The sequence below is a fragment of the Chiloscyllium plagiosum genome, unplaced genomic scaffold (assembly GCF_037043375.1).
Source record: "Chiloscyllium plagiosum isolate Xiang-an unplaced genomic scaffold, Cpla_swu_hap1 HiC_scaffold_4, whole genome shotgun sequence".
Taxonomy (NCBI): domain Eukaryota; kingdom Metazoa; phylum Chordata; class Chondrichthyes; order Orectolobiformes; family Hemiscylliidae; genus Chiloscyllium; species Chiloscyllium plagiosum.
Genome location: NW_028270142.1, coordinates 318,480 through 344,274, shown reverse-complemented (window position 1 = coordinate 344,274; position 25,795 = coordinate 318,480). Strand labels below are relative to the sequence as shown.

The window sequence follows — 25,795 nt, the reverse complement described above, 5'->3', positions numbered from 1 at the left end:
AACTGCAACATAACTTCCCAACTTCAATACTCAACGCTCTGACTGATGAAGACCAGACGCCTTCTTCACTCACCTGTCTACCAGTGACTCCAATTTACAGAGAACTGTGCACCTGATTCCAAGGTCCCCTTGTTCCACTACACTCCTTAAGTCCCTATCATTCACCCTGAAATTCCTACCTTGTTTTGACTTTCCAAAATGCAAGACCTCACCCTTATCTACATTAAACTACAAATATTCCATAAATTCTCAATGGTACTCATCATATTTTGATACTTGGGAATTCAGTTGTTGATCATTTTCGGTAAATAATCTCTTTGTGTCTTTAAGATTTTTCAATCCTCAAACACAATAACAGACCATTCATGTTTTATTAGTTATTAATGTTTACTAAATACTGAACATCTGACACAACCTGTTGAAACATGTATCAAAAATACTCTTGCGTGATAACAGAAATTACTGGAGAAACTCAGCAGGTCTCACAGCATTTGGAGAGAGAAAGCAGACATTTCCTACTGAAGGGTTTATGCCTAAAACGTAGATTCTCCTGCACCTTGGATGCTGCCTGACTGCTGTGTTTACCAGTGCCACACTTTTTGACACTGACTCTCCAGGATCTGCAGTCCTTACTTTCTCCGAGAAGAGTCAATGTTTTGGGTCCAAGGAATCTTCATCGGTAGTAGCTAGAAAATGATGATATATGTTCTGAAGACAGGGGATGGGGAGAGGAGTTAATGGAGTGAGAGAATAGCTACAGACAGCCCAAAGGGAGAGAAAGACAACAAGGCAGACAAAAGAATGGATAATGGTCAACCAGGGAAGGAGAAAAGCTGATATTGGATTAGATTAGATTAGATTAGATTACTTACAGTGTGGAAACAGTGTGCCCAACAAATCCACACCGACCCGCCGATGCGCAACCCAACCCCCAACATTTACCCCTTCACCTAACACTACGGGTAATTCACCTCACCAGTACATTTTTGGATTGTGGGAGGAAATCAGAGCACCCGGAGGAAACCCATGCAGACACGGGGAGAATGTGCAAACTCCATACAGAAAGTCGCCTGAGGCAGGAATTGAACCCGGGTCTCTGGCGCTGTGAGACAGCAGTGCTAACCGTGCCTACTTATATTGGGGACTATAAGTAGGTGAAAATGGATTGGCTGTGTTGAAATTCTGAGATTGTGAGGACTGCAGATGCTGGAGAAGTCAGAGTCGATAGTGTGCATCTGAGGAACAAGAGAGTCGGGCTTAACCCTTCATCAGGGCTGGGGATTCTGAGAGGATGTTTCCTTCTCGTGAAAGAGTCAAGAACTCAAGGGTATAGTGTCAGAATAAATGTGCAACGATTTAAGACTGAGATGAGGAGGAATTTCTTTGTTCTTTGAGGAGGAGTTTCTTTGAGTTCTTTGGAACTCCTTTCCACAGAGAGCTGTGGGGGCAGAGTCCTTGTGTGTACTTAAGATAAGACGTAGGAGCAGAAATTAGGCCTTTCAGCCCATCAAGTCAGCTCGGCCATTCAGCCATGACTGATAGGTTTTTCAATCCCATTTTCCCGCTTTCTCCCCTAACCTTTGATCCCCTTGGCAATCAACAACTTATCTATCTTTGTTTTAGATGTACTCAATGACCAGGCCTCTATAGCCTTCTGTGGCAATGAATTCCACAGACTCACCACTCTCTGGCTGAAGAAGTTTCTCTTTATCTCCATCTCAAGGGTCTTCCCATTACTCTAAGGTTGCGCCCTCGGGTCCTCATCTCTTCTGCCAGTGGAAATATCTTCTCAATGTTCAATTTGTCCAGGCCATTCAGTATTCTCTAAGTTTCAATAATCCTTCTAAACTCCATCAAGTATTGTCCCAAAGTCCTCAAACGTTCCTTGTTTGTTACGCTTTTCATTCCTCGTGAGACTCCTCTGGACTTGCTACACAGCCAATACATCCTTTGGATTTGGAGATGCCGGTATTGGACTGGGGTGTACAAAGTTAAAAATCACACAATACCAGGTAATAGTCCAACAGGTTTAATTGGAAGCACTAGCTTTTGGAGCGACGCTCCTTCATCAGGTGATGGTGGAGGAAACAATTGTAAGACACAGAATTCCTGAAGAAGGGCTTATGCCTGAAACGCTGATTCTCCTGCTCCTTTGATGGTGCCTGACCTGCTGCACTTTTCCAGCAACACATTTTTCAGCACAGAATTTATAGCAAAAGTTTACAGTTTGATGTAACTGAAATTATACATTGAAAAATATCTTGTTTGTTCAGTCTTTCATCTGTTCGAATACCATGATAGTTTCACTTCTTTTTCATATGTAAATCACAAAACTTTTTTTTAAAAAGTTACATTCTCAGGTTAACTGTAACAATTGGTGTTAGCCAGACAATATGTTGATAGTGTTAGCCCCCTGTGTTCCCTGTCTGTGCCATAATGTTTAGACTGATTCTAATCTAAAAAAAATGAGATAAGAGTTTTACATGAATTTATGTAAGATTAGAATTTTTAGATTAGAATCAGTCTAACATTATGGCACAGACAGGGAACACAGGGGGCTAACACCTTCAACACTGGGCTGACACCAATTGTTAAAGTTCACCTAAGAATGTAACTTTTTAAAAAGTTTTGTGATTTACATATGAAAGAAGTGAAACTAACATGGTCATTCTAACAGATGAGAGACTTAACAAACAATCAAGGTATATTTCAATGTATAATTTCAGTCACATCACACTGTAAACTTTTGCTATAAATTCTGTGTCTTACAATTGTGTCCTCCACAACCACCTGACGGAGCGGCGCTCTGAAAGCTAGTGCTTCCAATTAAATCTGTTGGACACGGTGGCCCAGTGGTTAGCACTGCTGCCTCACAGCGCCAGAGACCCGAGTTCAATTCCCGCCTCAGGCGACTGACTGTGTGGAGTTTGCACGTTCTCCCCGTGTCTGCATGGGTTTCCTCCGGGTGCTCCGGTTTCCTCCCACAGTCCAAAGATGTGCAGGTCAGGTGAATTGGCCATACTAAATTGCCCGTAGTGTTAGGTAAGGGGTAAATGTAGGGGTATGGGTGGGTTGCGCTTCGGCGGGTCGGTGTGGACTTGTTGGGCCGAAGGGCCTGTTTCCACACTGTAATGTAATCTAATCTAAAAATTACCTGGTATTGTGTGATTTTTAACTTAATACATCCTCCCCTAGTTATGGGGCCAAACATTGCTCATAATACTCTAAATGTGGTCTAACCACAGTCTTTAAAACCTCAGAAGTACATCCCTTCTTTTGTATTCTGTCCTCTTGAGATGAATGACAGCACTGTATTTACCTTCCTAACTACCAACTCAACCTGCAAGTTTATGTTGAGAGAAACCTGGACTAGGACTCCCAAGTCCCTTTGCACTTCAGATATCTGAATTTTCTCCCCATTTAGACCATGCCTCTGTTCTTCCTACCAAAGTGCATAACTTCACACTTTCCTATGTTTATCGCATCTGCCATTTCTTTGCCCACTCTCCTAACCTGTCTAAATCTTTCTGCAGCCTCTCTGCCTCCTCAATACTACCTGTCCCTCTACCTATCTTTGTATCATCTGCAAACCTAGTCAGAATGCCCTCAGTTCCTTCATCCAGATCATTAATGTAAAATGAAAAGTCATGGTCCCAACACTGAGCTTTGTGGAGCACCATTAGCCACTGGCTTCCATCCTGAGAAGGACCCTTTTATCCCCACTCTTTGCCTTCTGCCTGACAGTCAATCTTTTATCCATGCTAGTACCATGCCTCTAATACCATGGGCCCTTATCTTACTCAGCAGACTCCTGTGCAGCATCTTATCACTGGCCTTCTGGAAGTCCAGATACATAACATCCATTGGCTCTCCTTGGTCGAACTTGTTCATTACCTCCTCAAAGAATTCTAACAGATTCATCAGGCACAACTTCCCCTTAATGAAACCTTGCTGACTTTGCCCTATTTTACCATGCACTTCCAAGTATTCAGAAATCTCATCCTTCACAATGGTCTCCAAAATCTTACCAACCACTGAGATCAGGCTAATCAGCCTATAATTTCCAATATTTTGTCTTTCTCTCTTCTTAAACAGGGGGATTAAGGCTGACAAATTCATGATCAGTCAGGGAATCAAGGGCTATGGGGCAAAATGCAGGAAAATGTATGAAAAATGTCAAATCAGCCATGATCCGAATGAACGGCACAGCAGGCTCGAGGAAGGCAAAAGGCGTAGTTCTAGTCTTATTTCTTCCGGATTTATGAAAAGCAGCCCAATAATGCTAAGGCCTGGGTGTGGAAGTGGGCAAAAGGACATTGAAGGAGATGTTCAGACTCCAAAATTATCGATCTTGAGATTCTGATGGCTGCAGGATCCTCAAGTGGAACATGAGGTGCCACTGTTCCACCTTACACTGTGCCACACTGGAGCACTGTGACAGTCCAAAACACAGATGTTGGCCAGAAAATTCTCTTTATGAGTTATCTTCCATTAGTTTATGTTCTATTATCCTCCCCTAAGCCAGCCATACCTGAAGTTAAACAACAGACTATGATACACAAAGTGCTGGGAAAACTAAGGCAGTTTAATGAATTTGGAGACAAAGTCCTTTAAAGAGAAGCTAATTTTTAAAATTAATAATTCACTGAATTAGTTAAGGCAGAATCTATCACTGCTATTTTCTTACATTTTCAGCTACTGCCAGAAGCCAGATAGGCCCTGCAGAAGGACGGGAAAGGAACAGAAAATAACTTATTCTTTGACTTCATGAAATGGAGCACTGAAGGTTTTTCTCATCTCACTTCAGAGACAGCAAAGTCCCAAAGTAGCTAATGCTTTTGATGAAAGTCTGAGCAGTGATCCTTCAAAGTACTTCAACCTTTGAGAAGAATTTGTAGCAAGGAGGAGACATTAGTTGCAAGGAGGGAGAACTGCTGATTTGTGTCAGCAAGTAGTCTGCAGTGATTTCATAACATTTATGTGAAGTGGACTTCCATTATCTTTGGCATGTGCTGTATTTAAACTAAAAGCTGATTCTATTTATAAATATCTTTTAAATGAAAGCTGGCACACTGTGACCTAAAGCAGACCCATTTCACTTTCACAACCTCTAGTACATTAGATTTAATTTTTTTTTGTGTATGCTCCCAGCTCTCCTCCCGTTGTTACTAAAATGCTGTTTAAAAATACTGTTATGACATATTGGCTCCTAAAGTGATGCTTGAAAACAAAAACTTCATGTGCTTCAAATGTTAATAAATTCATTAGGATTCAAAAGCTTCTTTGTTCAATATAGTTTCATGTAATTAACTACTTCCAAACAAAAACATTTTTCAGAGTTTCTGGAATGGCACTACAGTCAATGTTTATCATATTTACTGAAAGTATTCGAGTATAATTCACAGTTTGCACTTTGTTTATTGGTGAGGACTTGGAAATTAAAAAATGTAAACTTAAAATTTTAGGAATACTATGAAAGGAATATATTAATTTTTGACCAGGTGTTCCCTCCTAAATTAGGTTTATTTTTCCTTTGTTATTTTGCTGTCTACAAATTTGACATTCTCAGCTGTATCTCACATTACTCACAACATACTTTGCTTTTTATTACAACAAACTGCAAAGGAAAAATATACATCAGCATTTTCCTTAACTGTCCCAACATAAGGTCTGTTGTAAATCAAAACAGAAATATAATTGCAAAAATCTAAATATTTGTTCTTCCAGAAACAAAGGCATTTTTTTGTCAACACTGCTTATACCCAAAACAGGAAGACCATATTTGCAAGTTTAAATCTTAGGAGCTCTTGGTTCAGACAGAAAAAGATCAAATTAAGCGTTGCCGGGGTGGGGAGACAGAGGATAAAGAATTCCTCCTTTCTGAGGTACTCTTAGTTAATTGTCACACCTTCATTCAGTGATTAACACTGACTTTAGCAAGGCCTTCAACAAAGTTCCACATGATAGACTGATTAGTAAGGTTAGTTCACATGGGATGCAGGGATAGATAGCCAACTGAATACAAAATTGTCTTCACAGTAGACAACAAAGGGTGTTGAATCAAGATTAGAGTGGTGCTGGCAAAGCACAGCAGATCAGGCAGCATCCGAGGAGTAGGAAAATTGACGATTTTTCTAATCTCCAGCACCTGCAGTACCCTCTTTCAACTAACAAAGCGTGGTGATGGATGGTAGCTATTCAGACAGGAGGCCTATGACCAGCGGAGTTCCATCGAAATAGTACTGGGTCGATTGTTGTTGGTCATTTATATAAATGACTTGGATGAGAATATAGGAGGAATGATTAGTAAGTTTCCAGATGACACCAAAATTGGCCTAGTAGACAGTGAAGACGGTTTTCTAAGATTACAAAGAGAGCTGGAGCAGATGAGCCAATAGGCCAAGAAGTGGCAGTTAAGAGTTTAATTTAAATAAATGCATTTTGGTTAGGCAAACCAGAGCAGGACTTATACAGTTAATGGAAGGGCCCTGGGGAGTGTTATCAAACAGAGAGACTTAGGGTTGCAGGTACATAATTAATTGAAAGCAGAGTGGCTTGTAGACAGAGTGCTGAAGAAGGCATTTGGTATGCTTGCCTTTATTGATTAGATTAGATTCCATACAGTATGGAAACAGGCCCTTTGGCCCAACAAGACCACACCCAGACCCATTCCCCTAGCCAATATTTACCCCTGACTAATGCACCTAACACTATGGGCAATTTAGCACGGCCAATTCACCTGAGCTGCACATCTTCGGATTGTGGGAGGAAACTGGAGCACCCGGAGGAAACCCACACAGACACGGGGAGAATGTGCAAACTCCACACAGTCACCCAAGGTGGGAATTGAACCCACCTTGCTGGCGCTGCGAGGCAGCAGTGCTAACCACTGAGCCACCATGCCGCCCAAATTGGTCCAATTAGTGCCCAACTGGTCAGTGTATTGAGTATAAGAGTTGGGAAGTCACGTTGAGGTTGTGCAAGACATTGGTGAGGTCGCTTTTGGAATACTGTGCGCAATTCTGGTTTCCCTATTATAAGATTAATGTTGTTAAAGTAGAAAGGGTGCAGAAAAATCTGCAAGGATGCCACCAGGGCTGGAAAGTTTGAGTTATAAGGAGAGGCTGGAACTTTTTCCCCTGGGGCAGAGGTTGAGAGGTGACCTTATAAAGGTTTATAAAATCACATGGGGCAATATGTAGACAGGCCAACAAGAGGCGAGGCCATACTGGATTTGGTTCTGGGTAACGAACCAGGCCAGGTGTTAGAATTAGAGGTAGGTGAGCACTTTGGGGATAGTGACCATAATTCGGTGATTTTTACACTCGTGATGGAGAGGGATAAGTGTGTACTACAGGGCAAGAATTATAGCTGGGGTAAGGGAAATTATGATGCGGTGAGGCATGACTTAGGATGTGTGGCTTGGAAAAGTAGACTCCAAGGCAAGAGTGTAAATGATATGTGGAGCTTGTTCAAGGGGCAACTATTGAGTGTCCTTGATAATTATGTACCTGTCAGGCAGGAAGGAAAGGGTCGTGCGAGGGAGCCGTGGTTTAATAAGGAATTGGAATCCCTTGTTAAATGGAAGAGGGCGGCCTATCTCAAGATGAGACGTGAAGGTTCAATTGGGGCGATTGAGAGTTATAGGGTAGCCAGGAAGGACCTGAAGAGAGAGCTAAAAGCAGCAAGGAGGGGACATGAAAGGTCCTTAGTCGATAGGATTAGGGAAAACCCTAAGGCTTTCTATAGGTATGTTAGGAATAAAAGAATGACTAGGGTAGGAATAGGTCCAGTCAAGGATAGTAGGGGGAAGTTGTGTGTGGAGGCGGAAGAGATTGGGGAGACACTGAATGAATACTTTTCTTCAGTATTTACTCAGGAACAGGGCATTGTTGTCGATGAGAATACTGAGTCTCAAATAAGTAGAATGGATGGCTTTGAGGTATGTAGAGAAGAGGTGTTGGAAATCCTGGAAAAGGTGAAAATAGATAAGTCCCCTGGGCCTGATGGCATTTATCCTAGGATTCTCTGGGAAGCAAGGGAGGAGATTGCAGAGCCATTGGCCTTGATTTTTATGTCCTCTTTGTCTACAGGAGTAGTCCCAGAAGACTGGAGGATAGCAAATGTGGTTCCCTTGTTCAAAAAGGGGAGTAGGGATAGCCCTAGTAACTATAGGCCGGTGAGTCTCACTTCTGTTGTGGGCAAAGTCTTAGAGAGAATTGTAAGGGATAGGATTTATGCACATCTGGATAGGAATAATGTGATCAAGGATAGTCAGCATGGTTTTGTGAAGGGCAAGTCGTGCCTCACAAACCTTATTGAATTCTTTGAAAAGGTGACGAAGGAGGTTGATGAGGGGAAAGCGGTAGATGTGGTATATATGGATTTTAGTAAGGCGTTTGATAAGGTTCCCCATGGTAGGCTACTGCAGAAAATACGGAGATATGGCATTGAGGGTGAGTTGGAGGTTTGGATTAGGAATTGGCTGGATGGAAGAAGACAGAGGGTAGTAGTTGATGGCAAAGTTTCTTCATGGAGTGCCGTCACTAGCGGTGTTCCGCAAGGATCTGTTTTGGGACCATTGCTGTTTGTCATTTTTATAAATGACCTGGAAGAGGGGTTAGAAGGTTGGGTGAGCAAGTTTGCGGATGATACGAAAGTCGGAGGAGTTGTTGACAGTGAGGAAGCATGTGGCAGGTTACAGCAGGATATAGAGAAGCTGCAGAGCTGGGCAGAAAGGTGGCAGATGGAATTCAATGTAGCTAAGTGCGAGGTGATTCACTTTTGGAAGAATAACAAAAAGATGGGGTACTGGGCTAATGGTCGGATACTTGGTAGTGTGGATGAGCAGAGGGATCTTGGTGTCCATGTACACAGATCTCTGAAAGTTGCCACCCAGGTAAATAGTGCGGTGAGGAAGGCATATGGCGTACTGGCTTTTATTGGTAGAGGAATTGAGTTCCGGAGTCCTGAGGTCATGATGCAGTTGTATAAGACTCTGGTACGGCCGCATCTGGAATATTGTGTGCAGTTTTGGTCGCCATACTATAGGAAGGATGTGGAGGCATTGGAACGGGTGCAGAGGAGGTTTACCAGGATGTTGCCTGGTATGGAAGGAAAATCGTATGAGGAAAGACTGAGGCACTTGGGGCTGTTTTCACTAGAGAAAAGAAGGTTTAGGGGTGACTTGATTGAGGTGTACAAGATGATTAGGGGGTTAGATAGGGTCGACAGTATGAACCTTTTCCCGCGTATTGAGTCGGGTATTACAAGGGGGCATAGCTTTAAATTAAGGGGGGGTAGATATAGGACTGATGTTAGGGGTAGGTTCTTCACTCAGCGAGTCGTTAGTTCATGGAATGCCCTGCCAGTAACAGTGGTGGACTCTCCCTCTTTATGGGCATTTAAGAGGGCATTGGATAGGTATATGGAGGATAGTGGGTTAGTGTAGTTTAGGTGGGCTTGGATCGGCGCAACATCGAGGGCCCAAGGGCCTGTACTGCGCTGTATTCTTCTATGTTCTATGTTCTAAGGTGAATAGTCGAGGTCTTTTTCACAGTGTTCTGTGTGTGTATGGAATGAGCTGCTAGAGGAAATGGTAAAGGTGGGTACAATTACAACGTATAATAGACATTTGGACAGATACATGAATAGGAACAGTTTAGAGGGATATGGGCCAAATAACAGGCAAATAGGACCAGTTTACTTCAGGAAGCTTTGTCGGCATGGATGAGTTGGACCAAAGGGTCTGTTTCCGTGTTCTATGATACTTTGATAAGAAAGCAGAATATGTCGAGAGGACTTCTGTTTTGTCAGATGCATTAAAATAAATTTTGATTAAACAGTCAAAAATTCAAAGAACTGTGGATGCTGGAAATCATAAACAAAGTCAGAAATTGCTGTAAAAACTCAGCAGGTCTGGCAATATCTGTGGAGAGAAAGCAGTGTTAATGTTTCGTATACAGTGACCCTTCTTCTGATATGAATGCAGCTAGAAAAAGGTTGGTATATATGCTGAAGATGGGGTGGGAAAAGGGGAGATGGAACTCAGATAGCTTTCCTGTACACTGAGGAAACAAAGCACAGACTGGCAAACCACTTTGCAAAATACTTACATTCCGTCCACAAAATAGACCCTGAGCTTCTGCTTACTGCTATTTCAACACATCACTGTGTTGTCTTACCAATATCTCTACCTCAAGCAAAGCTCAGTGCAGGCTGGAAAAGCAGCACCTCATTTTCTATTAGGGGTCCCTGCAACGTTCTGGACTTAATATTAGTTTAGATTACTTACAGCGTGGAAACAGGCCCTTCGGCCCAACAAGTCCACACTGACCCGCTGAGGTGCAACCCACCCAGACCTATTCCCCTTTTTAGATTTAGATTACTTACAGTGTGGAAACAGACCTTCGGCCCAACAAGTCCACACCGACGTGCAACCCACCCACACCCATTCCCCTACATTTACCCCTTCACCTAACACTACGGACAATTTAGCATGGCCAATTCACCTAACGTGCACATTTTTGGATTGTGGGAGGAAACCGGAGCACCCGAAGGAAGCCCACGCAGACACGGGGAGAATGTGCAAACTCCACACAGAGAGTCACCTGAGGCGGGGATTGAACCCGGGTCTCTGGCGCAGTGAGACAGCAGTGCTAACCAGTGTGCTACCGTGCCGCCCACATTTTTTCTTAAATGAAGATTTTTATCCTCCTGTAATATGTTGTGACTCCTGACTGCAACCCCTTGCTGTTTGTTACAATATCTAACAATTTTAGGGCCTGAGCATTTTTTTCTCCATATCCTCACCCCAACCCCACACTCCAGGCCTTGTCATCACACGGACAGCTACTATAAATAACCCATTGTCAACCACTAAAGGTCCCCATTAACGGCTAGTCATTCTCTCATGTTAACCTTCACCCATTTATTTAACAGCCCAACTCTCTCTGTCTCTGGGCTCCATCTCCACCAGCTCTTCCAGCAGTTTCTGATTTTGATTTAAGGGTCAATAGCTGTGCAGGATTGAAAGTCTTTGCTTTGCAGAGATAAAAAGGGAACTCAGCTCAGCTGCGAGTTCTCAGTATTCCAAAACTACTACGTAAATGAGGACTACAAATGCTTATTATAGTTGTTTTTAGAAATTACTGCTCAAGTATTGACCTTCCTGTTTGAACTAGTTGTTAATCTGCAGCTATAATGGCCTTGCTTACCTATCAAATACAAAATGAAAAAGGAGGCTGCTACAAAGTTGTGTGGTTAAAATATATTGATTAAATTATATAAACCTTTTTCTGGAACTGGAAAATATTAAACTAATTTCATGTTTGCTTGAGATTAAGTTCATACGTTTGAAAATGATGCTGAAGCCAGTGAACTACAGATGTGTTTCCTCAAAACGCATCATTCTAAGTATTTACGGTACCATATATCTATCTATTTGTAAAATCCACTTTTGCGTCCATGCATCTGAATTCTATGATAATATTAAATGGTTTGGTTGTGCTGTCATGAACAATTAAAAAATTCTTCCAATAGGTTTCCCTCCAAACTAAAGGTAGAGTTATGAGATGTGATGACAATTTCAAAAGGATTAAAGGCTTTTAAACATCAGATCATTTGGTCAATCGCCTGCATCCTTCCTGTTGTTTTGGTAGAATGTGCAACACCCGGAACATCTCAGCAGCCATGGTGGATAAATCAAATCCCCTACAGAAGACATAGAACATAGAACATAGAACATAGAAGAATACAGCGCAGTACAGGCCCTTGGGCCCTCGATGTTGCGCCGATCCAAGCCCACCTAAACTACACTAACCCACTATCCTCCATATACCTATCCAATGCCCTCTTAAATGCCCATAAAGAGGGAGAGTCCACCACTGTTACTGGCAGGGCATTCCATGAACTAACGACTCGCTGAGTGAAGAACCTACCCCTAACATCAGTCCTATATCTACCCCCCCTTAATTTAAAGCTATGCCCCCTTGTAATACCCGACTCAATACGCGGGAAAAGGTTCATACTGTCGACCCTATCTAACCCCCTAATCATCTTGTACACCTCAATCAAGTCACCCCTAAACCTTCTTTTCTCTAGTGAAAACAGCCCCAAGTGCCTCAGTCTTTCCTCATACGATTTTCCTTCCATACCAGGCAACATCCTGGTAAACCTCCTCTGCACCCGTTCCAATGCCTCCACATCCTTCCTATAGTATGGCGACCAAAACTGCACACAATATTCCAGATGCGGCCGTACCAGAGTCTTATACAACTGCATCATGACCTCAGGACTCCGGAACTCAATTCCTCTACCAATAAAAGCCAGTACGCCATATGCCTTCCTCACCGCACTATTTACCTGGGTGGCAACTTTCAGAGATCTGTGTACATGGACACCAAGATCCCTCTGCTCATCCACACTACCAAGTATCCGACCATTAGCCCAGTACCCCATCTTTTTGTTATTCTTCCAAAAGTGAATCACCTCGCACTTAGCTACATTGAATTCCATCTGCCACCTTTCTGCCCAGCTCTGCAGCTTCTCTATATCCTGCTGTAACCTGCCACATGCTTCCTCACTGTCAACAACTCCTCCGACTTTCGTGTCATCCGCAAACTTGCTCACCCAACCTTCTAACCCCTCTTCCAGGTCATTTATAAAAATGACAAACAGCAATGGTCCCAAAACAGATCCTTGCGGAACACCGCTAGTGACGGCACTCCATGAAGAAACTTTGCCATCAACTACTACCCTCTGTCTTCTTCCATCCAGCCAATTCCTAATCCAAACCTCCAACTCACCCTCAATGCCATATCTCCGTATTTTCTGCAGTAGCCTACCATGGGGAACCTTATCAAACGCCTTACTAAAATCCATATATACCACATCTACCGCTTTCCCCTCATCAACCTCCTTCGTCACCTTTTCAAAGAATTCAATAAGGTTTGTGAGGCACGACTTGCCCTTCACAAAACCATGCTGACTATCCTTGATCACATTATTCCTATCTAGATGTGCATAAATCCTATCCCTTACAATTCTCTCTAAGACTTTGCCCACAACAGAAGTGAGACTCACCGGCCTATAGTTACTAGGGCTATCCCTACTCCCCTTTTTGAACAAGGGAACCACATTTGCTATCCTCCAGTCTTCTGGGACTACTCCTGTAGACAAAGAGGACATAAAAATCAAGGCCAATGGCTCTGCAATCTCCTCCCTTGCTTCCCAGAGAATCCTAGGATAAATGCCATCAGGCCATCAACATGTTTCGGTTGATCTGATGGAAAAGTACCATATGCCCCCACACACACAGACACGACATTAACTAATACTATGTCAGTCATTTCTGCCTTACAAGCAATATGGTCCAGGATCTAGGTTTTAATACAACTTGATAATTATATTGATTTACATGAAAACAAAGTTCGAACGATGGTCTGCACTGTGTCTAATATCTAAAACCTAGACTAAATGAACAAGCTGGAGCATCAGACTTAAACTACTCATGAACATGAATAAATGATGTATGCAATATAATAATTTATCTAATAACAGAGCATTCAACACTCAAAATTTACCAAGAAAGGTTATAACTCATTATCAAAAATTCCAATATTACAAAGTTCCATTATTCTCCACCAAATAGCAATCAAACCATATCCCTTCAAAACACGTTGATATTCATTGTGGCGTCATCGTTGGTCAGAGGGATACAATTACCATACAATAAGTTTGTTTAAGCAGTTTACATTGTAAATATGGAAGAATGAATTTACAGTGGAAACATATAAAGAAACTTTGTTGAAGGAAGAAAATGGTTGGCAACTAAATGTTCCAGGAAACAGATGCTTCAAGACAGGACAGGGAGGGAAGTAAAAGGAGTTGCACTGCTAGTCAGGAATGATGTCACGGCTGTGCTAAAGGAGGACACTATGGAGGGCTTGAGCAGTGAGGCATTATGGGTAGAACTGAGAAATAAGAAGGGTGCAATTACATTGTTGGGGCTGTACTACAGGGCTCCCAACAGTGAGCGTGAGATAGAATAACAAATAGGTACACAGATTATGAAAAGATGGAGAGGCAACAGGGTGGTGGTGATGGAAGAGTTTAATTTTCCCGCCATTGACTGGCATACACTTAGTGTCAAAGGTCTGGATGGGGCAGAATTTGAAAGCAACGTCCAGGAGAGTTTTCTAGAGCAGTATGTCAATAGTCTGACGAAGGAAGGGGCCATATTGGACCTGGTGCTGGGGAATGAGCCAGGCCAGGTGGTAGAAGTTGTGGTGGGGGATTTCTTTGGGAATAGTCACCACAATTCTGTAAGTTTTAGAATACTTGTAGACAAAGATGAGAGTGATCCTAAGGGAAGAATACAAAACTGGACCAAGGCCAATTATATCAAAATTAGGCAGGAGTTGGGAAATGTGGACTGGACACAACTATTTAAAGGAAAATCCACATTTGATATGTGGGAGGCTTTCAAAGGTAGGTTGAAGATAATGCAGGCTTGGCATGTCCCTTTGAAAACAAGAGATTGGAAAGGCAAGATTCGTGAACCGTGGATGAAAAGAGAAATTGTGCGACTAGCCAAGAGGAAAAGGGAAGCGTACATAAGGTCCAGGCAGCTAAGAACAGAACAGGCCCTGGAGGAATATTGGAAAAGTAGAACCAGTCTTAAACGAGGAATCAAGTGGGTTAAAAGGAGTCATGAAATTACTTTAATGAGCAGAATAAGGAGAATTCCAAGGCCTTTTATTCATATAAGAGGCAAGAGGGTAACTAGAGAAAGGGTTGGTCCACTAGAGGATACGGAAGGAAGGTTGTGTGTCGAACCTGAGAAAATGGGTGAGATTCTTGATGATTATTTTGCAATAGCGTTCACTGAGGAGAGGAACATGATTAATCTTGAGATTAGAGGTAGAACTTTGATTAGTCTGGATCACGTTGACATAAGGAGGGAAGACATGTTGGGTAGGCTAAAGTATATTAAGGTGGACAAATCCCCAAGACCAGATGGGATCTAATCCAGGTTGCTGAGTGAGGCGAGAGAGGAAATAGCTGGAGCCCTGACAGATATCTTTATAGCATCCTTAAATACAGGTGAGGTGCCGGAGGACAGGCAAGTTGCTAATGTTGTCTCCCTGTTCAAGAAGGGTAGTAGGGATATTCCAGGTAACTATAGACCAGTGAGCCTGATGTCAGTGGTGGGAAAGTTGCTGGAGAAGGTACTAAGCAATAAAATCTATTTATATTTGGAAAAAAATGGGCTTATCAGTGATAAGCAACATGGTTTTATATGGGGGAGATCATGCTTTACCAACTTAATGGAGTTCTTTGAACAAGTGACTACGTTGATAAATGACGAAGGCTTGTAGATGTCATATACATGGACATTAGTAAGGCGTTTGATAAGGTTCCCATGGTAAACTAATGGAGAAAGTGAAGTCACATGGTGTTCAGGATGTTCTAGCTAGGTGGATAAAGAACTGGTTGAGCAACAGGAGACAGAGAGTAGTAGTTGAAGGGAGTTGCTCGAAATGGAGAAAAGTGAGTAGTGTTGTTTCACAGATATTAGTGTTGGAGCCACTGTTGTATGTGATATACATAAATGATCTAGAAAAGGGCATTGCTGGTCTGATCAGTAAGTTTGCAGATGACACGAAGATTGGTGGAGTAGCAGAAAGCAGAGGGGACTGTCAAAGAATGCAGGAGAATATAGATAGACTGGAGAATTGGGCGGAGAAGTGGCAGATGGAGTTCAATCCGGGCAAATGTGAGGTGACTCATTTTGGGAAGTCTAATTCTAGAGTGAACTGTACTGTAAAGGGAAGATCCTTGGGAAAAGTTGATGAGCAGAGAGATCTGGGAGTTCAGGTCCATTGTACCCTGAAGGTGGCTGCACAGGTGGATAGAGTGGTCAAGAAGGCATATGGTATGCCTGCTTTCATTGGATGGGGCATTGAGTTTAAGAGCTGGTAGGTCGTGTTAAAATTGTACAAGACATTGGTTTGGCCGCATTTAGAATACTGTGTACAGTTCTGGGTGCCACATTACCAAAATGATGTGGATGCTTTTGGAGAGGGTGCAGAGAAGGTTTACGAGGAAATTACCTGGTATGGAAGGTGCTAGCTATGAAGAGAGGTTGAGTAGGTTAGGATTGCTTTCATTAGAAAAAAGGAGATTGACGGGGGACCTGATTGAGGTCTTCAAAATCATGAAGGGCATAGACAGGGTGGATAGAGATGAGCTTTTTCCCAGGGTGAGGGATTCAATAACAAGAGGTCATGTGTTCAAGGTGAGAGGTGAGAAGTTTAAGGGGGATACACACAGCAAGTACTTTACACAGAGGGTGGTAGGTGCCTGGAAGGCGTTGCCAGCAGAGGTGGTAGAGGCAGGCATGATAGATTCATTTAAGGTGCGTCTGGACAGATGCATGAGTAGGTGGGGAGCAGAGGAATACAGATGCTTAGGAATTGGGCAATAGGTTTAGACACTGGATTTGGACCAGCTCAGGATTGGAGGGCCGAAGGGTCTGTTCCTGGGCTGTAAATTTCCTTTGTTCTTTGTTCGATTAGCTGATTCCCCAGTCTGATGAATGACAAAAGATGGAATGAGTTAGCTTAAAGCTCAAGGTCTCTAAAGCCCCATCCAGAGCATTCAACAAAAAAAATAAAGAAAACACAAAACCACCTTTCACACTTTTAGGCTTAAAATAATACAGTTTAAAAAACTGTTTCAGGTAATACCCCAACTCACTGAAGCCACAGTATCTCCTGAGGACTGATGATTAGGTGCACACCACCTAGTTCTATCAGCCACACCGGCTCCTGCCCACCAACTGTTCCATTTTAATATTCTCAGTCACAGTAAAAGCTATCCATTGCCAATTACTTATTTCTTTATCTGTCACCTCTTTCAGTCCTGTTAGCTTTTGTGAACCATGAATATTTCCGATTCTGGCCTCAGGCACCCACTTCCACTTGCTTCTCTCCCATCGAGGTTTTAAAATAATTTCCTCCTTAAGCCTCTCCAGCATTCTCTTCTCCCTTACAACACTTTGTATGAGCTTTTGCTTTGATTATGTTTTTGGTCATCTGTGCTAATGATTTTAGTCTTTAATGCAGTGTTCCTTTTTTTTTGACTGTTTATGCTTTTGTGAAGTGCCTTCGATGTTAACTGCATTAAAAAGGTACAAAATCAATACAAGCTGCTGCTCTACACCACTGCACTTCATGAGATTCATAGATAAACAGAGAGGTATACAATCCCTGTGTTCCCAAAAAATAGCTAGTAAATAGTTTTGTTATGAACTATATTCAGCTATTACAAGGGGGCATAGCTTTAAATTAAGGGGGGGTAGGTATAGGACAGATGTTAGGGGTAGATTCTTTACTCAGCGAGTCGTGAGTTCATGGAATGCCCTGCCAGTAGCAGTGGTGGACTCTCCCTCATTATGGGCATTTAAACGTGCATTGGATAGGCATATGGAGGATAGTGGGCTAGTGTAGGTTAGGTGGGCTTGGATCGGCGCAACATCGAGGGCCAAAGGGCCTGTACTGCGCTGTATTTTTCTATGTTCTATGTTCTATATTCATTATTGTAATATGAGGAAAGATGACAGCTATATTAATACATCAAAGCACCAGGAACAGTCCCTAAAAAATGACAAAATTATCTATTGTGATGGGGTTGGTCTATTCATGCCACCAAGAGAACTTCCTCCCGGAGAATCTGTTATGGCTTGCTTTACCATTTTATCTTGTCGAAAGAAAAAGAAACCATCAAATTAGTATAGCTACTTCCATATGTGCCTGCTTAAAATATAGCTAAAGTAACAGTTATAAATACATAGGAATGCTTGTAGCAATCATTTAATCTGGACACATCAATCCAAAGATAAAAAATACTCACTGAAATTTTTAACAAGAGTATTGTTACTTGCTGCACCTGACAATATCACATATCTCTGTTATATTTATCTTTACTACTCAGTGTTACTGTTTCACCAATAGGCCGAGTATATTTTACCCACAAGGTTCTGGTGTTGGCTTCCAGCTTTTCAAGTGGCAAGTAAAAGGAAGGAATTAGATCTGCAGGCTGTATCACTATATTCCAAGATGTCAGCAGAGTAGGACACTTTAGCCAGAGTTCATTCTCTCTGCCCACTTCTTTCTCCCTTATAGAACATAGAACAATACAGCGCAGAACAGGCCCTTCGGCCCTTGATCTGTGAACTATTCTCAGCTCATCCCCCTACACTATCCCATCATCATTCACATGCTTATCCAAGGATTGTTTAAATCTCCCTAATGTGGCTGAGTTGACTACATTAACAGGTAGGGCATTCCACGCCCATACCACTCTCTGGAGTAAAGAACCTGCCTCTGATATCTGACTTAAATCGATCACCCTTCAATTTGTAGTTGTGCCCCCTTGTACAAGCTAACGTCATCATCCTAGGAAAAAGACTCTCACTGTCCACCCTATCTAATCCTCTGATCATCTTGTATGTCTCTATTAAATCACCTCTTAGCCTTCTTCTTTCCATTGAGAACAGACCCAAGTCTCTCAGCCTTTCCTCATAAGACCTTCCCTCCAGACCAGGCAACGTCCTGGTAAATCTCCTCTGCACCTTTTCCAATGCTTCCACATCCTTCCCAAAATATGGTGACCAGAACTGTACACAATATTCCAAATGTGGCCGCACCAGCATTTTGTATAGTTGCAGCATGATTTTGCGGCTCTGGAACTCAATCCCTCTACAAATGAAACCTAACACACCATATGCCTTCTTAACAGCACTATCCACCTGGGGGGCAACTTTCAGGGATCTATAAACATGGACTCCAAGATCCCTCTGAACATCCACACTACCAAGAATCTTTCCATTGACCCAGTACTCTGCCATCCTGTTATTCTTCCCAAAGTGAATCACCTCACGTTTAGTTGCATTGAACTCCATTTGCCACCTCTCAGCCCAATTCTGCAGTTTATCCAAGTCCCCCTGCAATCTGTAACATTCTTCCAAACTGTCCACTACCTCACCAACTTTAGTGTCGTCTGCAAATTTACTAATCCATCCACCTATGCCTGCATCTAAGTCATTTATAAAAATGACAAACAGCAGTGGTTCCAAAACAGATCCTTGTGGCACACCACCAGTAACCGGAATCCAGGCTGAATATTTTCTACCAACCACCACTCGCTGCCTTCTTTCAGAAAGCCAGTTTCTAATCCAAACTGCTAAATCACTCTCAATCCCACACCTCTACATATTCTCCAACAGCCTACCATGTGAAACCTTATCAAAGGCTTTACTGAAGTCCAAGTATACCACGTCAACTGCCCTACCCTCATCTACATGCTTGGTCACCTTCTCAAAAAACTCAATGAGGTTTGTGAGACATGACCTGCCCTTGACAAAACCATGTTGACTATCTGAAATCAAATTGTTGCTTGTTAGATGATTATAAATCTTATCTCTCACAATCCTTTCCAAAACATTTCCTACAACAGAAGGAAGGCTCACAGGTCTATTTTCTCTCTCTTGGAGTTTCCTTTCTTCACCCACGGCCTTAGCACTCGGCCGGTCAACCGCACGTAGCAGTATCTCTGCTCGGTCTCTCGGCAACTCATGGTGGACTCTTGGCAGCTCGTGGTGGATTCTCGACATGGTCTCTTGGCAGTCTATCGGCCCGGTCTCCCAGCAGCTCGTGGTAGTCTCTCTGCCCGGTCTCTCGGCCCAGCATAGTGATTTCTCTGTGTGCAATTGGGTCCTGCCCGGGCATATTCTGGTGGCACCAGGAGTAAAATCGAGAAGGCAATGGCAGCAGCATTGGCATTGCAGCCCAATGCAGGAAGAACAAGTGGTGAGGGAAGTGCCCCAGTATCTGCAGTGGTGGTATCGAGACCAAGCAGCTGAGGTCTTCCAGACAGCGTGATAAGAGAAAGACTCATCAAAGACTGTTGAACTTTTAACTTAATTCCACTATCTTTTTCAGTTAAAATTAAGGATTTTAATGCTAACTATTATCTTACCCCTTCGTTTTTCTACTTATTCCATGAAGGTAATGCTAACTTTTTACACTCTGTCCCTCTTACTACTTTGTACCTAGGCACCTCTGTGCCTCAGATGGCAGTGTGTGTGGCGACATTATATATTTTTTATTGCCCTTCTGTACTTGAGTAAATGTGACAATAAAATCTCTAAAACTAAAAATCTAAATCTATTTCTGGTTTTGCTTGGACCTAGTAAGGACATACATTTTGTTAGTACACTTCTACTTCAACAATAATTATTGCATTTCAAAATATTCTAAATGATGATTAATGACAACACAAAACAGGTAACATGCTAACCAGTTAAGCAACAATTTGAGAATTATTCATCAATGTTACCTCCTAACTGGTAACAGGTGTGACATTTAGTGTATAAAGAAGGTAGGCAGATTGGAAAGGGAGATTACATGACAGATATAATACCAGACCAAGACAAGTGTGCCTGCAAGTCTTTCCCAATTTAGCTGGAAGGTGAAACAAATAAATAACTTGGACCTAAAATAACAGATTAAAAGCTGCAGTTAAATAATACCAACTCACCATAGGCACAGCAATGAGGCATTGGGTAGGGGCATCCACTGTAAATTGATGAGATCTTGAGAATAAGGGGATCTAAAAAAAATACAAACAAGAACTATTAAAATATTATAGCATGCTTACATAATAATTGCATTTATTTACCATATTTTCCATAGTTAATTATTCCAAAGCACTTCACAACATCATTAGCAAACAATACTTCATAGTGGGCCAAATAAGTGAGATAGTAGTACTGACAAAGGTAAGATTTCAGGAACATTTTAGAAGGAGAATGGGAGTGGGGAAAAGAAATGAGAGAGATGTGCTAAAGAAACATGTTATTTTCTTGTCAAGTGATGTTCCTTTAAGATCAAAGTGGGCTTGGGGGGTGTATTCTGAAAAAGAAGGTTAACTGGCTTCCTGATTATGATATAATATGGTTCCAAAAAATGCTCGTGTGACCTGAAGTTGTAATGTAGATGTATAACTAAGAAGCGAAGGGTGAATAGAAATCCATCTCCAGAGCATTTGGTTCAGTCAATGTTTGCTGTTTGGTTGGTTAGAACACACAGGGTCTACACGAAGAGGAAAAAAGTAAGATTCTCTTCAAATGGAAAAGATTTGGAAACAAATCTTCTAACAGATCCTGGTTTCGATGCAGGTCCCCAAGTGTAGTGCAGAGACTGTGATTCTGTGTTTATTTTGCTGTTGGAAAGAGTGGAGAATGGAAAATGGAAAGGGAAAGGGACAGTGGGTTGGATAAATCCTACTGCCATTATCAATGCTGTCAGAGTCCACTATATTTAAAGGAGTTACAGAAGGGAATTTCTGAAGAATCTGCATCAACAGGACCATCATGACCCAAGTGAGTGGGGCTTGTAGATAGGTACGTTGTCAATGAGAACAGTGTTCAGAGACTTCTGATGGAACCCACAAGGCAAAACTATTAGATAGGAAGAGCTGGAAAGACAGTAACTAAACATTTGTGTGGCATGATGGAGGATGGGAAAAATTTCTGGCTGTAACAGGCTGCTCCTTTATTGAGGCATTTTAGGTGTTGGAGGTGATTTCCTCGAATTCCAGGAGCAGCAATTAGCTTTTTTGTTTGCTGTTGCATTGTTTTGGAACTTTGGGAAATAAAAGTCAAAACAACAGCAGTTTTAAAAGAGAGAGGAACAGACAAATGGTCAGGTCAGTGCAGGGAGAGGGAGAGAGGAGAAGTAGGGGGCGGGGAAGATAGAGAGAAAAAAAAACACACTTAACTGACACAGCAGTGAACCTGCACAGTTACTGCCTTTGCTGTTTGAATTCATGTATCGCTGGACATCGGAGTGCATCTGGGAAAATTAACAAACAGTGGAATTCACAACTAATCTTGGAGGAACCTATTTGGGAGAGGTCACAGCACAGAAACAGATAAGTGAATATTTTTAAGTGTGGCCTTACAGCAGGTCTGCAGTAGTGAGTAGAGTGGGTTCTTTCTTACTTATATGTTTTATTGAGATATGTCACTCCATTAAACTTAAACATATAAGCCTATGTATTAAGTTAGCCTGGAGCAGTGTTTTGGTAGAGGAATAAGACAGTACTATTTTCTGACTCTATAGATTGAAAGAAGCAAAAATGGCCTTTAGTAGAGTGATATGCTCTTCTTGTCAGAAGTGGGAGTTCAGGGAGAGTTTACGGGTTACTGAGGATTATATCTGCAATAAATGCCATTCGTTGCGAATCCTATCAGATTGAATGGAATGGTTGGATAGACAGTTAGAGGCAAAGAAGAATTTACTAGAGCAAGGGGATGTAATGGATGGCAGTTATAGGAAGGGAGAAAAGTTGCAGATACAGTCAAATAGATGGGTTAATTCCAAGAAAGGTAAGAGAGGTAGGCAGGTAGTGCAGGCTATCCTATTTTAAACAAGTATGCTGGTTTGGAAGAATGTAGGGGGTGATGGATTCTCGGGGGAATAGAGCACGAGCAGCCAAGTTTCTGGTATTGAGACCGACTCTAATACAATGAGGGGTATGTCGGATTCCAAGAGATCCATTGTGTTAGGGGATTCTCTAGTCCAACGCAGAGACAGACATTTCTGTGGCCAGCAGTGAAAAGTCAAAATGGTGTGTTGCCTCCCTGGTGTCAGGATCAAGGATGTCTCGGAGAAGGTGCAGAATGTTCTCAAGGGGAAAAGGAACCAGCAGGAGGTCATTGTACACATTGGAACCAACGACATAGGAAGGGAAAAGGATGAGATTCTGAAGAGAGAATATAGAGAGTTAGACAAGAATTTAAAAAGGACATCCTTGAGAGTAGTAATATCTGGATTACTCCCGGTGCTACGAGCTAGTGAGGGCAGGAATAGGAGGATAGAGCAGATGAATGCGTGAATGAGGAGCTGGTGTATGGAAGAAGGATTCACATTTTTGGATCATTGGAATCTCTTCGGGATAGAAGTGCCCTGTACAAGGAGGACGGATTGGACCCGAATTGGAAGGGGACTATTATGCTGGCAGGGAGATTTGCTAGAGCTGCTCAGGAGGATTGAAACTATTAAGGTCGGTTGGAAACTATTAAGGTAGTGGGACCCAAGGAGATAGTGAGGAAAGAGATCATTCAGAGACTGGTACAGTTGATAAAAGAAGCGAGTCAAACAGTCAGGGCAGGCAGGGACAAAGCAGAGAACAAGGTAGGACTGATAAATTAAATTAAATTAAACTTATTTCAATGCAAGAGGCCTAATAGGGAAGGCAGATGAACTCGGGGCATGGTTGGAAACATGAGACTGGGATATCATAGCAATTACAGAGCTCAGGGATGGACAGGACTGGCAGCTTAATGTTCCAGGACATACATGCTACAGGAAGGATAGAAAGGGAGGCAAGAGAGGAGGGGGAGTGGCATTTTTGATAAGGGATAGCACTAAACTATACTGAGGGAAGATATTCTTGGAAATATATCCAGGGAGGTTATTTGGGTTGAATTGAGAAATAAGAAAGGGATGATCACCTTAATGGGATTGGATTATAAACCACCTGATAGTCAGAGGAAAATTGAGAAACAAAGTTATGAGGAGACCTCAGTTATCTGTAAGATTAATAGTGTGGCTATGGCAGGGGATTTTAACTTTCCAAACATAGACTGGGACTGCCATAGTGTTAAAGGTTTAGATGGAGAGGAATTTGTTAAGTGTGTACAAGAAAATGATTCAGTGTTTGGATGCACCAACTAGAGAAGGTGCAAAACTTGACCTACTCTTGGGAAATAAGGCAGGGTAACTGACTGAGGTGTCAGTGGGGGAGCACTTTGGGGCCAGCGATCATGATTCTATTAGTTTTAAAATAGCAATGGAAAAGGATAGACCAGATCTAAAAGTTGAAGTTCTAATTTGGAGGAAGGCTAATTTTGATGGTATTAGGCAAGAACTTTCAAAAGCTGATTGGGGGCAGATGTTCGCAGATAAAGGGATGGCTGAAAAATGGGAAGCCTTCAGAAATGAGATAATGAGAATCCAGAGATAGTATATTCCTGTTAGGGTGAAAGGAAAGGCTGGTAGGTATAGGGAATGCTGGATGACTAAAGAAATTAAGGGTTGGTTAAGAAAAAGAAGGAAGCATTTGTCAGGTATAGACAGGATAGATCGAATGAATCCTTAGAAGAGTATAAAGGAGTAGGAGTATACTTAAGAGGGAAATCAGGAAGGCAAAAAGGGGACATGAGATAGCTTTGGCAAATAGAATTAGGGAGAATCCAAAGGGTTTTTACAAATATATTAAGGACAAAAGGGTAACTAGGGAGAGAATAGGGCCCCTCAAAGATCAGCAAGGTGGTCTTTGTGTGGAGCCGCAGGAGATGGGAGAGATACTAAATGAGTATTTTGCATCAGTGTTTACTGTGGACATGAAAGATATAGAATATAGGGGAATAGATGGTGACATCTTGCAAAATGTCCATGTACAGAGGAGGAAGTACTGGATGTCTTGAAACAGGTAAAGGTGGATAAATCCCCAGGACCTGATCAGGTGTACCGTAGAACTCTGTGGGAAGCTAGGGAAGTGATTGCTGGGCCCCTTGCTGAGATATTTGTATCATTGATAGTCACAGGTGAGGTGCCGGAAGACTGGAGGTTGGCTAACATGGTGCCACTGTTTAAGAAGGGTGGTAAAGACAAGCCAGAGACCAGTGAGCCTGACATTAGTGGGAGGCAAGTTGTTGGAAGGAATCCTGTGGGACAGGTTGTACATGTATTTGGAAACGCTGAAAATGTGTTGCTGGAAAAGCACAGCAGGTCAGGCAGCATCCAAGGAGCAGAAGAATCGACGTTTCGGGCATGAGCCTTTCTTCAGGAATGAGGAAAGTGTGCCAAGCAGGCTAAGATAAAAGGTAGGGAGGAGGGACTTGGGGGAGGGGCATTGGAAATGCGATAGGTGGAAGGAGGTTAAGGTGAGGGTGATAGGCCGGAGTGGGGGTGGGGCAGAGAAGTCAGGAAGAAGATTGCAGGTTAGGAAGGTGGTACTGAGTTTGAGGGTTGGGACTGAGACAAGGTGGGGGGAGGGGAAATGAGGAAACTGGAGAAATCTGAGTTCATCCCTTGTGGTTGGAGGGTTCCTAGGCGGAAGATGAGGTGCTCTTCCTCCAACGGTCGTGTTGCTATGGTCTGGCGATGGAGGAGTCCAAGGACCTGCATGTCCTTGGTGGAGTGGGAGGGGAAGTTGAAGTGTTGAGCCACGGGGTGGTTGGGTTGGTTGGTCCGGGTGTCCCAGAGGTGTTCTCTGAAACGTTCCGCAAGTAGGCGGCCTGTCTCCCCAATATAGAGGAGGCCACATCGGGTGCAGCGGATGCAGTAAATGATGTGTGTGGAGGTGCAGGTGTACTTGTGGTGGATATGGAAGGATCCCTTGGGGCCTTGGAGGGAAGTAAGGGGGGAGGTGTGGGCGCAAGTTTTGCATTTCTTGCGGTTGCAGGGGAAGGTGCCGTGAGTGGAGGTTGGGTTGGTGGGGGGTGTGGACCTGACAAGGGAGTCACAGAGGGAGTGGTCTTTTTGGAACCCTGATAGGGGAGGGGAGGGCAATATATCCCTGGTGCTGGGGTCCGTTTGGAGGTGGTGGAAATGACGATGGATGATACGATGCATATGGAGGTTGGTGGGGTGGTAGGTGAGGACCAGTGGGGTTCTGTCCTGGTGGCGATTGGAGAGGTGGGGCTCAAGGGCAGAGGAGC

General features: G+C 42.8%; 1 protein-coding gene across 5 annotated transcripts in view; it reads right to left on the bottom strand.

The window, feature by feature from the left end:
- The window catches only part of fam110b (family with sequence similarity 110 member B), a 231,761-nt gene that overhangs the window by 97,510 nt on the left and 108,456 nt on the right, over positions 1 to 25,795 (bottom strand). For 4 of the 5 annotated variants that reach the window (XM_087985903.1, XM_087985904.1, XM_087985901.1 and 1 more), the window contains exon 2: positions 20,605 to 20,676. The gene's annotated coding sequence lies outside the window, so the exon portion shown is untranslated. Of the gene's footprint in view, positions 1 to 20,604; positions 20,677 to 21,846; positions 21,921 to 25,795 lie in introns of all 5 variants that reach the window. The other variant, XM_087985902.1, reaches the window with a different exon arrangement.